The sequence below is a fragment of the Giraffa tippelskirchi genome, chromosome 4 (genome assembly GCF_054371585.1).
Source record: "Giraffa tippelskirchi isolate mGirTip1 chromosome 4, T2T-mGirTip1v1.2.pri, whole genome shotgun sequence".
Lineage (NCBI taxonomy): Eukaryota > Metazoa > Chordata > Mammalia > Artiodactyla > Giraffidae > Giraffa > Giraffa tippelskirchi.
In genome coordinates this window covers 179,257,008-179,268,462 of record NC_137278.1, presented here as the reverse complement: position 1 = coordinate 179,268,462, position 11,455 = coordinate 179,257,008, and the positions used below count along the sequence as shown (strand labels likewise).

Here is an 11,455-nt window from a genome sequence, read left to right as displayed (position 1 = left end):
TATATCATCCTTATTTCTCTAGAGACAGATGCTATGTAAATTGGGTAGACATAAATGAAATAGCTAATATTTATCTATTTGAAAATGTATTTAAGGGAACGTGTATTTAAGGATCCCCTTTAGTTCTTAATTTGGGTTGTGAATTTTGAGTTAAGAAAATCTGCTCATCACATAGTGTTAGTGGATACTTGATGTTCACCTGACTTACAAGTGGTGATGTTGACCTTGATATCCGAGTGAAGGTGGTATTTTCCAGGGTTCTTCACTATAAATTACTACTTTTGCTTTCCATACTAACTTTGGATGTGAAGCCTAATCCCAGTCTACACTCCAGCAGGATGTTTTGTTTACTATTTATTTTGAAAACACTTCAAACTTCCAGAAAAGTTAATAAAAATAGCGTGATGAATTCCCATATATGCTTCATCTAGTTTCTCCCCAAGAGCATTTTCCATACAAGCTTTATCAGTCTTTCTCACTCCCTCTACAAATCTACGTATTAATACTATTTGTATTGTTATTGTTTTGACTAACCATTTCAGAGTAAGTTTTAGACAGCTTTGTCCCAAATACTTCCACATGTATATCCCAAGAATAAGGAGTTCTTTCATAGCCACACTACAGTGATCAATTCCAGGAACTTTTACATAAATACAATACTATCATCAAATACGATAGAGTTCAGCATTTCTGCTTTTGTCTGTGATGGAGGATCTGGTACTAAGCTTCTCACCTTAACTATAAAATTAGACGAAATGTCTAAGGCAAGTGTCTTCAGACATTGGAGAAGCAACAACACAGGGTACAGCAGGCAGAGAATCAATCCCTGAAGGCAGGGAAACCTAAGAGCTGTGCCTCATGACTCCCGGCTGTCTGCCTGGGGAAATTTGCCTGCTTGCAGTGTAGCGAGCTGAATCCAAGCCGAGAGCAGCAGTCCCTCTGAGCTGAGGAGGAGGAGACGGGGCCTCGGGCAGCTGAAGCACTGGAATCTGCAAGGCAGGGCCTCAGAGGCAGGAGCTGTGCCGTTTATATAAATACCATCATGAGTTCACACTGATCCTTCCAACTCTAATCTAGTATCACAAGGCTTTCCCTAGTCTTCTAGTCCATACTGCTGGCACTCTTAGAAAGCCAGAGCAGACTGGTAAGGTAAGTCACCATTCTCACTGTCAAGTCTCTCAGCTGAAGAAGAGCTTGCCAGGGGTGACGTGACAAAAAGAGGGACCAGGAGCAGCCATCACTTGTGTGAACCCCTGAGGACAAATGATAGAAAACACAAAAAGTAATGGATCTGGGGACAGAGGGGGCCCCGAACACAAGTAGAAATTTAGAGAGTACACAGTAGCATGTCTACCTTCTAGAGTGCCAATTAGATATTACTTAACTACAACTTCGAGTTATTTAGGGGTAGTGTATTTTTTATTTACCTCCATAATTATTTCACCACAGCATCTTCATTTCTGAACTCTTTCTTTTGATTCACTTCTCTGTTCTCTAAATGTCCATCTTTCAGTAATTTTTTGCTGAAAAAAGGAATCATGGATTTGGTTTCCCTTGATTCAATGATTTTCAGTCTGAGTTTCATTTTGTAATGACCTTGGCAGCTTCTGAAAAACTGTTGGCTTCTGGTCATCCTCTCGGACCAATTCAATCAAGTTCTCTGAGCATATGATCCATGCAACAGAGGTTTTTAAGAAATTCCTCAAGTGGTTATAATTTGCAGACAAATACTTCCAATTTCAAACAAATTACATATAGGCTTTCTTAGGAAAAAGAAAAACAAAGGACCAAAGAAAATTGCAAGCAAAGTTCAAATAAGCAGCCTAGGAGTCACCCAAAAACCTGGTCAAGCACAGATTCTGATTCAACAGCTATGGAATGGCGACTGAAACCCTGCATCTCTAATAAGCCTCCCCCAAATGCCAATGCTGCTGGTTCATGTACCACACTTCTGGGTAACAGTGCTACTCCTCTTTCCTCTGCAGTGAATGTTGCTGTGGAGGAATCTGGAGCTACCTGAACTTTTCCTCTTTTTCCCCTTTTGGGTAACGTGATTCTTATTCCTGGGTATTGATAAGATTCTCTTCTTTGAAATTCGGATTTAGTCAGGTTACGAGTATTAACAAAGAACAGAATGAAGATTCCCACTTTGATATGACATTTGCTTCTAATTTTTTTTTCTGGTGCCCAAATGCATAACAGTTTCAGTTCTTGCTGAAGACAGTCCATAGGATAGGCATGATACCTGGCCTGCAGAGTGGCTGAGACTCCTGTTTTCTCTTTTGCACATTCATTCTTAAAATAAAATGCCATCACTTGAGGGAACTGGAGTGAGTCTGTTCCTTGCAACCAAAAGAAATTAATTAAAACATTAGAAACCATAGATTAAAAAATACACAATATGAAAATCAAGATTGCACAGAAAGCTGTGTCAAAAAAACATGAATGCAAAAAGAAAAATGTACTTACAATGATGGCTGGCAGCTAGTAGGGGACAGATATTTTCTTAATTTCAATGTGCTTCTTACAAATAATTATTTGAACTAGACTGATTGACAGATAATAAATAAGAGAAAATGTAGAAAATTACAGAGCCAAAAAGGAAGGGAAGAGAGAATACAGATTAAAATGTGATCCTAAAAGATTCTGGAAGACTTAAAACCAATTAAAAGCTGAAAATTCAGAAATAAGAAACTCTTCAAGGAATAACAAGGTGAAATCTTAAACCAGGAGAATTATAAAAACTTACAAAAACAGAAGTATAACATGGACTATAAAATAAGCTGAATAAAGATTAGAACAAGAACGTAAAATTTGCAAGGATACCAGAAGGTTAAAATAACTATTAAAATTAAAATAAAAATGAAAGTTAGTTATGAAATAATTTTAAACAGATGAAAATCAAAATAAAAAAAGGTTTGAAGGTGAACAGGGTAATAAGGAAGATATAAACTAGAATATGAGAGTAGGATTAAAGATAAATATAATTAATTTATACAGACTTTAAAATACCATCAAAATATATTTTTTAAAGGTTTAAAATTTGGAGGGAAAGAGAATAGAAAAATGTCTCAAAACATACAAGAGGTAAGAAAGCTTAGTGCTTTTATAGTCTTTCTCCAGGGGACAATCTGGTAACTCAACAGTGGTGTCCTTAGGTAGAACCCAAGGGGACAGAGAGCAATGTGACACCTTGGACATGGAGGCTTCCCCATTGCTCTCCTCAGCAAGTGCCAGAAGCCAGCCTCACCAGCAGTAATCAGAGAAGACAAATAGGAGGTATTAATACAGCAGACTCACAGCTGGACGGCACTGCCCTGACCCAGGAGGAACTCCCTAGCCTGCCAGCCACATTCACGCCTGGATTATCTCCTCCAAATTTAGCCCACACTCAAGAGTCAGGGGAAACTACTGTCTCTACATCAATACCCACGAAGCATCAGGTGTCAACAGTTGTCTTACTTATCTAGACAATTTTTTAGGAACTGGGCTATAGCCCCCAGATTTAAAAAAGGGGGGGGGGGGGAGGCGCGTTTTACTCTCCATTATTCTTGCGTGGAGAATTCCATGGACAGAGGATTTTGGCGGGCTATGGTCCATGGGGTTGCAAAGAGTCGGACATGACTGAGAGACTAACACTTTCACACTTTATTTGATAAATGTTTATTATGCATCTTGCCTGTCCCTGACAGTGTACTAGACTCCAGGAATACAATGATGAATGAATAACAGAACTCCTTTAACAGAAATCTGGACTCACCGTGTGGAAAGGACAGTGGTGGTTTAACAGTCATCAGTGACACAAATCGAAGGGCTGGCTCTGAACAGAAGGGTGACTTTTCCCTCTGTAGTGGCAGGAAGGAAAACGAGAGTGTGGGAGGAGGTAGGTAGGAAGAGGAGAGAGCTGGGAGATGATGCCTTATGATTTGAAGTAGGAGTTTCCTGAGACTGGGAAGATTCGCAGAGGACTTGAGGTAAGTGGGACAGAGGTCTGAGACAGAGGAGAATCATAAAGGAAATCTGAGAAGGAGCTAAGGACAAGTCAACAGTCACAGCAGCGAGGGCCGAGAGAGGCTGGAGATGGTGCCAATCTGAGCAGGAGCAATGTTTGGGTGCCAGGGTGTGGAAGACACACCCAGTTAATTACAACACAATGTGAACAGTCCCCAGGTGACAGGGTAATTTATTGAGACATTATCAATGTCTGTTCCCATTGCATTTTTCCCTTCACCCATTTTCAAGAATGACTTCAGGGCTATTTGTATCAGGGAAATTTGGGGTTAAATGCTTGAAGAAAACCTCTCATCATGCCTTCCTCCCACCCTCCTTTAGAGCAGAGGTCTCAGAGTGACTTCCCCAGGTCAATACTTTTGACAGACATGCTTCATTTATAAGGAATAGTGTTTTGAGGTTTTTAAAAATAGTTGCCAACATTCTGGGAGTAGATTTCACATTAAAATCTAGACTTCAGATTCTCCTGGAAAAGTCCAGTGACCTGGAAGTCCTGGGTGACCTTTTCACCTGGCTACAATTAGCTGAAGTAATGTCTGCCTCTCTTACGGGGGTACAACCTCCAGTTCACTGTGGCCTCTGTCATTCTCTATGGTCTTATTCTCAGCCAACATCACTCATTTAGGTTAACTGCCTGGTTCCTATAACCCTCTCCAAAGTTGGAGATTACCTTAGGAGTAGAGGCAGAAGCAATAAGGCATCAGGGTCACAGGTCTACAGTTCTTTTGATGTGGCAAAGGCCTAAGTGGGAATGGGGACTCAACGGCCCTAAGGTCTGGATCCCCAGCCTCAGCAAAGACTATACTGAAAGTGGCAGCCTTGGACACTGACAAGTATCTCAGACAGTATGAGTATGAAGAAGGCCTTTCCTTGTTATCCTGGAGTCCCAAGTCCTTGTGAAATCCTAAGGAGGGTGGAAGCGGGACGGCCCATAGTGACTGAGATTTCTTCCCACCAGCCCTTGGGGAGGTGGCTTGAAGTTAGACTTAATGAGAGAAATAAGGACATCATTTCTTGCATACGCATGCTTGTGCAGTGAGAGTTTAAACAGCCAAGTGGAGATTTAAAGAAAGGGCTAAGAGAACACAAAGCAAAGGAGTAGGTGAGGTTCCCTCTTGATTCAGATAGTTCTGGAAGTTTTGACAAAGGAGATGTAATTTGGGCTGAGTTTTGACGCATGAATAGGAGACTTCCCAATAAGGTTATTTCACCCAAAGACAAACATTTGAGAGTACAAAGCATATTAAGGAACTTGTGGTAGTTCAGTGCAACTAGGGCAATTGACACCCATCGTCTGGCTGGGGGCAATAGGAGAAGAGGCAGAGTCAAGGGAAATAAAACTAGAAGGGAAATTGAAGTTTTCATGACTTCTTCATGTAATGGGTTGTCTCTAACTATTCTTTAGTGTTGATATTGAAAGAGTTAACTGAGCTGGCGGTGTGGTCAATGCATGGGAAAGAAAGACTGGGAAAAGGCCACTGAGCATGTTCTTGCAATAATCCAGGTGTGAGACGATAATACTTGGAACTAGGACAATGATTGTGGAAATGGAGAGGAGAGTTTGGATTTCATCAGCCATTTATTGAGCGCTTACTGTATACCAGGCATTGTGCTAGATGCTGAGCATACACTGACAAATACCGACTGGCTCTCCCCGTGAAGAAGCTCATTGCCTAAGGGACAAAGGTTATCACACCCGGCAGAGCCAATGAAGAATAGAAGCATTTGGGACCTTCAAGCCCTATGTACTGTAAATTCCATCATGGGTTGAAGTCTGAGGGTCCCACTCAGTTCCACATAGGCTCAGTAGCCATCTAAGAGCTGAGATTGAATCTTTGAAACTTACTTCTACAAGTTGCCTCAGGGGATGGGGAAATGATCAGTCTAATTTTTAATTTCAAAGCAAGTATTTCAGTTTCGTGAACAATTTCTTTTAACCATAACTTGTAATCATTTGGACTAAGGTGGAAATGATATTAATTCTATCGTTAGGGGAAACCTATTAATGCTTAAATACCATATCTGTAATTTTATTGTGACAATAAAATTCAATCAGCCTCCAAATCACTCCCAAGTCATTTCCCATTTGCAGGTATCAGGCGTTAACTGCCTTTGACTCCTTACCACTTGCTGGTGGCTCTGTGTCACCCAGGTGCTCAATAAGTGTTGAGGAAATGAACTTTAACATGCAAGGGTTGCTTTGAGAGGCTGTGTTCTGTTGTCTTTAGTGAGGTAATCAAGCTGAAATGCTTGCCAGAGATGTTCATTCATTCATCCAGCAAATGTTTATCGAAGATCAATACATGTTTAGTAACAAATAATAAATAAAAGGCAAATAGGACTTCCCCGGTGGCACAGTTGGATAAGAATCCACCTGCCAACACAAGGGACTCTGGTAGATCCCTGGTCTGGGCAGATTCCACATGCTGCCGAAGGGCAAAGCCTCTGCACTCCACAACTACTGAAGCCTGTGTGTCCTAGGGCCAGCAAGCTGCAACTACTGAGCCTATGTGATGCAACTACTGAAGCCTATGCACCTAAAGCCCAGTGATCTAGGAGAAGCCATCACAATAAGAAGGCCATGCACCACAATGACGAGTAGCCCCTGATCACTGCAACCAAAGAAACCCGGTTCGCAGCATACATTAAAAAAAAAAAGCAAATAAATATTTATTTATTGCCAGGTGGGCTGCCGTCTATGGGGTCGCACAGAGTTGGAAACGACTGAAGCGACTTAGCAGCAGCAGCAGCAGCAGCCATTCTTGGCATTAGACAAAGAGCTGTGAACAAAATAAAGTCCATGTTCATCCCAATGAGACAAGCAATAAACAAATGATATGCCTGTGTATTCATACAAATCCGCACATACATGATGTCTGGGTGATTTCTGCTATGAAGAAAGAAGAGCAAAAATAAAATGATAGAGAAGTAGCATTTTATATATTGCCTACAGGCTGCTCAGGGGGAACCTCTCTGAAGAAGCTGGCATTTGAGCAAAGACCTAAAAAAAGGCGGGGGTGCGGATGGAATCAGCTATCCCCTTCTGGGGACGCAGTGTTGCAGGCAGATGTATGAGCAAGCGCACACATTACCGGAAAGGATCAAGCTTGTCCTGCTGGAAGAGCAGCAGGGAGGCTAGCAGGCTCCAAGAGGTGAGGGAAGGGAGAGGGGAGGGGAATTGATGCCTTTTGCCTGGCCTCTTCCTAAGCACCAAATGAAAAAAATCCAGTGCACTGAGAGATATGATCTCTAGAGGCCATAAATAATAATTGGTTGGCAAATGCCTGGGAACTTGCAAGGCTTTATTGCAAGTTTTGAGCACCGTGATGGGTGATGAATACGTCTATATGGGTCACTGCTGTATCGGCCAATGCTTGGCATATAGTAAGAACTTGATAGATATTTGTTGACTGAATGTTCAAAGTCTACCTTTGCTTTTTCAACTTTCAAAGTATTTCTGATAACTAAGCTGTCTCCTACAAACACTGGGTGGTACAGAAGTGTTATTCAAACTCAACCTAAGACATTATGCATATCTATCATTAAGAGGCAAACAACCATGAATTCGTTTTGTGCTTTGTGAATGTCTGTTTGCTCACAGCAGTCTGCCTCCAGGGTGGCACTCAGTGTGCCCTTTACTCTGGAGAGTTTGCAACCACTCTAGCACGTCTCAGCAAATACTGGCACCTGACTTGTCCAAATATTATTGGCAACCCCCGAGCTCACTTTCCATCACATGACCCGAACCAAATCTGCAAAGGGGTAGTGAGGCTTCTCTATCTTTGTAACACTGCCGTGTGCACCCGCTTGGCCAGAGGGCCTCATGAACTCCACATTCCTTCAGAGGAATTACTCACTTTAGATCCTTTATAAACATGCACGTTTCCAGACGTGTTACCAAATCAAGTTACTGCGATCACTTCAAAAAGTCAAAGTGTGAGACTTGCTCATTTTTCCTAACAGAAAGCGTTTCTAAATAATTAAAAAATATATAAAACCCATCCCCCAGCCCCTGAATAATTTCCTCCACTTTACTGCACCCTGTAGAATCCTTTAGAGCCATAGAATCACTCCTTTTACTTTATACCTTGCCTGTAAAGTCCCAATATATTTATCACAAGTAAATAAATCCCCTTCTGCTTAATTAATTCAATTTGCAAAACTGAGACCAATGAAAGATGCTCCCCCAAACCCCGCCCCCCCAACCTTGCCCCTTGCCACTGCCAGAGGCTTCTCCAACAAGACGTGCCCAGGTCAGGCCAGGGTATGGCCCGCGTCCCGGCGCCGCCGGGTGTGTCACAGGGTGTTACCCCCCACCCCCCAGCTTGTCACTTCCCCCGGCTGCGGCCAGCCCAGGCATGAAGTTCCCGCCCCCAGGCCCTCCGGGGCGGCTGTCGACCTTCCTCTAACCCGCGCCCGGCAGGGCTGCTCGGAAACTGCTGTGTCAGAATGGTTTGAGGAGCACGGAGTCACAGCCAGCTTTAATTCGGGAGGAATGACTACCGCGGGCCGGCCCGCTAAGACTCGGAGAAGAAGGGTGCGGCGCAGCTGTCGGGGAGGGCGCGTCCCCGTCCCCGCCCGACCGCCTCACCCAACCCTCTGCTCGGCCCTCCGCCCCGACCGCCCTCCAATCCACCCCAGCAGCCCGCCGGCTCCCTGGAGTCCGTTTCTTGGCGGGGGCGGGGAGCGAGAACGGGGGCCAGCGCGCACGCGCAGAAAGCAGCGCGCCGGAGTCTCCAGGTCCCCGCCCCGCCCCCTCTCACGTGCTGCGCAGCGTGCGCCGCGGCATGTGTGGGTGCACGTGACAGCGCCGCGTCCGGCCCAGGCTCCCTCACCCGGCTCGGCTGTACTTTGAACCCGGGCGTGGGAGGGGGGAGAGGAGGGGGAGGGGGGCCGGAGGAAGGAAAGCCGGGCGGGACGGGAGGAGGAGGCCGGCCTCCGGGAGAATGATATCATCGGCCGATTTATCGCTAGGCAACCTAAGAATGCGTCTCTCTTTCCAATCCTAGAGCTCCTTGAAGATCTGCAGGCTGATGACATTATTCCCCTCTTGCTTTAACTCCCCCCACCACGCCGCGCTCGAACGGCGATTTCAGAACTAGGGTTGGTTTTCCAGTTTTTAAATGAGTACGTTTCAAACACAGAGCTCAGAAATAGATCCTTTATCGCGCCCACTTGTGTCTGCAGAGCTCGCCAGGATGCGGGTGGCTAGTCGGGTTTCTTCACCAGTTGGGTCTCATGCGGACCACACAGCTACGTTCTAGCTGTGCAGATAAGCCCCGTTAACACATATATACTCGAAAACAAAACTCCGCTTAAACCACCGAAAGAGAAGCCGGTGTCTTTAAAATCCCCTATCAGAGGGAATTTTATAATTACTCGAAGTAACTGAGGTCTTAAGAAATTTAATCCAAACTGCAGTCCCCCTGTCAAAACTAGCTTTTGAAACACTGCTTGAACCTGTAAAGCCGCATATGAAAGCAAAGTCTTACAGAGTTACGTGGTGGATACTCAGCATTTGATAGTCTGTGTACATACACGTGCAAACCCCTATGTAAGAGACTTCAAACTGAAACCGTAAAGTTGTGAAGTGAAGTGAAAGTCGCTCAGTCGTGTCCGACTCTTTGTGACCGCATGGACTATAAAGTCCATGGAATTCTCCAGGCCAGAATACTGGAGTGGGTAGCCTTTTCCTTCTCCAGGGGGTTTTCCCAGCCCAGGGATGGATCCCAGGTCTCCCGCCTTGCAGGCGGATTCTTTACCAGCTGAGCCACAAGGGAAGCCTTGTAAAGTTGACAACACCCTAAAAATACCCCATATAAAAACTGTAGCAAATCACCCTCTTTTCTACTTCCTCAATTCTAAAGATTCTCTTGGTCCAGATGCTTGGCTTAGCTTGATCCCTTCTTTCATGGAGAAACTTTAGGATCACTAGGTACAGAGGGGTAGAGACAGAGGTGGTAAGCTCACCAGATTATGTGCGGACTTCCAAACCAAGGAGGAAACCTTTCTGGATGTCTCCAAAGTGAGTAGACAGCAAAATTGTATGGTTCTTTGTAGGGTATGTTGAAAATTGTTTTTCCAGAATTTCGCCATCATAATTATTGCATGCTCTTATGACATAATTTGAAAAGGCTATCACCGTGCTAATCTTACCTTGTTCACCAAAAACATATAGTCTGCTTCTTATGACTTCAAATGGACTGGCTTACCTCATTTCAAGAGAAAACCTCAGCCTATCGCCTCCTAATTACTAGACTATAGGATAATATGCAGAACTTAAAACCAAAAAATCTGGTTCTAGTCTTGGTTCTGTGACTTACTGAGCTACCTGACCTCGGATTAGTTGGCTGCTTCAGCTTTGTCCCGGAAGTTTGGAAAAACAGGCTTTACGATTCTTGTTTCCCTCTAGGGCTCCTTTCTCTCATTTCCCCTTTGGGTACTGAGTAGAGAACATGATCATCATGCCCCTACCTCTAGGGGAAGAAGTCCTTCTTAGTTTCTTTTTAAAATGGATGGGTGAGGTGGACAGAGCTGCTTGCCAGGTACTATTTTTTCCCGCTTTACTTCATTAGATATTATCAAGTTATGAATACTATTCTTTGCAGTAGGAAATATCATGACCTTGCCTCAATCCCACCTTATGGCCCAGATCCTCAGGAGGAGATGTTGGTGAGAGTCAGTATGGCAGTCAAGTTAGAAAGAGACTTGAGAAGTTAGGAAGTACTTACTCAAACTTCAAGTCAAATATAACCAATTAAATGGTCCTGGTGCTTAGCACAGGACCAGACTGTGCCAGAGCCTTCTCTTTGGAGATGGACTTACTCTCCTATTCCTTCTGTAAAACCCAGCTACTTAAGGTCTTCTCTGGTCCACCCAGATGAAGTTAGCAACCTTCACCCCCAAGTATTATAATCACGGCTACAGAGCACTTACTATGTTGCATTGTAATTTATCTTAGTGTAGGTCTGTCACTCCTAGACGACTTTGAGATCCTGAGATCATTAATCTTTGCTTTTCCAGCTCTTACCACAGCACCTCACATACAGTAGGAGAAAAACAAATGCCCGTAACCCCATGTCCACTATTTCTTGAATATGTCGGCTCAAGGAAAAAGGAGTCTGTTGCAACCCACACACAAGGAGTCTGGGACCTCTCAAGGCTCTCCAATGGGCATGTCTAAATTCAGAGGCAGCATCGGGGCCTAGATGTCTTCCCTGTCAGTTCCCAGAGTGCTTTAGCTGGACCTGCCAACCAAGATATCCAAAACCCAGAGGCAGAGGAGATGGTACACCAGAAGCAGGGTCCAGAGTCATCAGTGAATCAAAATGCAGGATCAGTTTTCCCTGAAGGCCACTGGTCCCCTATTCCCATCAACCTGAGAGAGTATTCATCAAATCAAATAATTGGCTTCTGGCATTGGAATTTATTTTGCAGTAACTGT

At 44.1% G+C, this 11,455-nt stretch overlaps 1 long non-coding RNA gene across 2 annotated transcripts; it reads right to left on the bottom strand.

Moving 5' to 3' along the window:
* Positions 1-1,400: 1,400 nt before the first annotated feature.
* Positions 1,401-10,042, bottom strand: LOC145503679 (uncharacterized). 2 transcript variants are annotated; one of them, XR_014051651.1, is made up of 2 exons: positions 9,982-10,042; positions 1,401-2,342 (listed from the first exon to the last, which is right to left on the bottom strand). It is a non-coding gene; the product is annotated as an uncharacterized LOC145503679 (long non-coding RNA). The 2 variants fall into 2 exon arrangements; XR_014051650.1 differs by lacking the exon at positions 9,982-10,042 and adding an exon at positions 3,761-8,675.
* Positions 10,043-11,455: the final 1,413 nt, after the last annotated feature.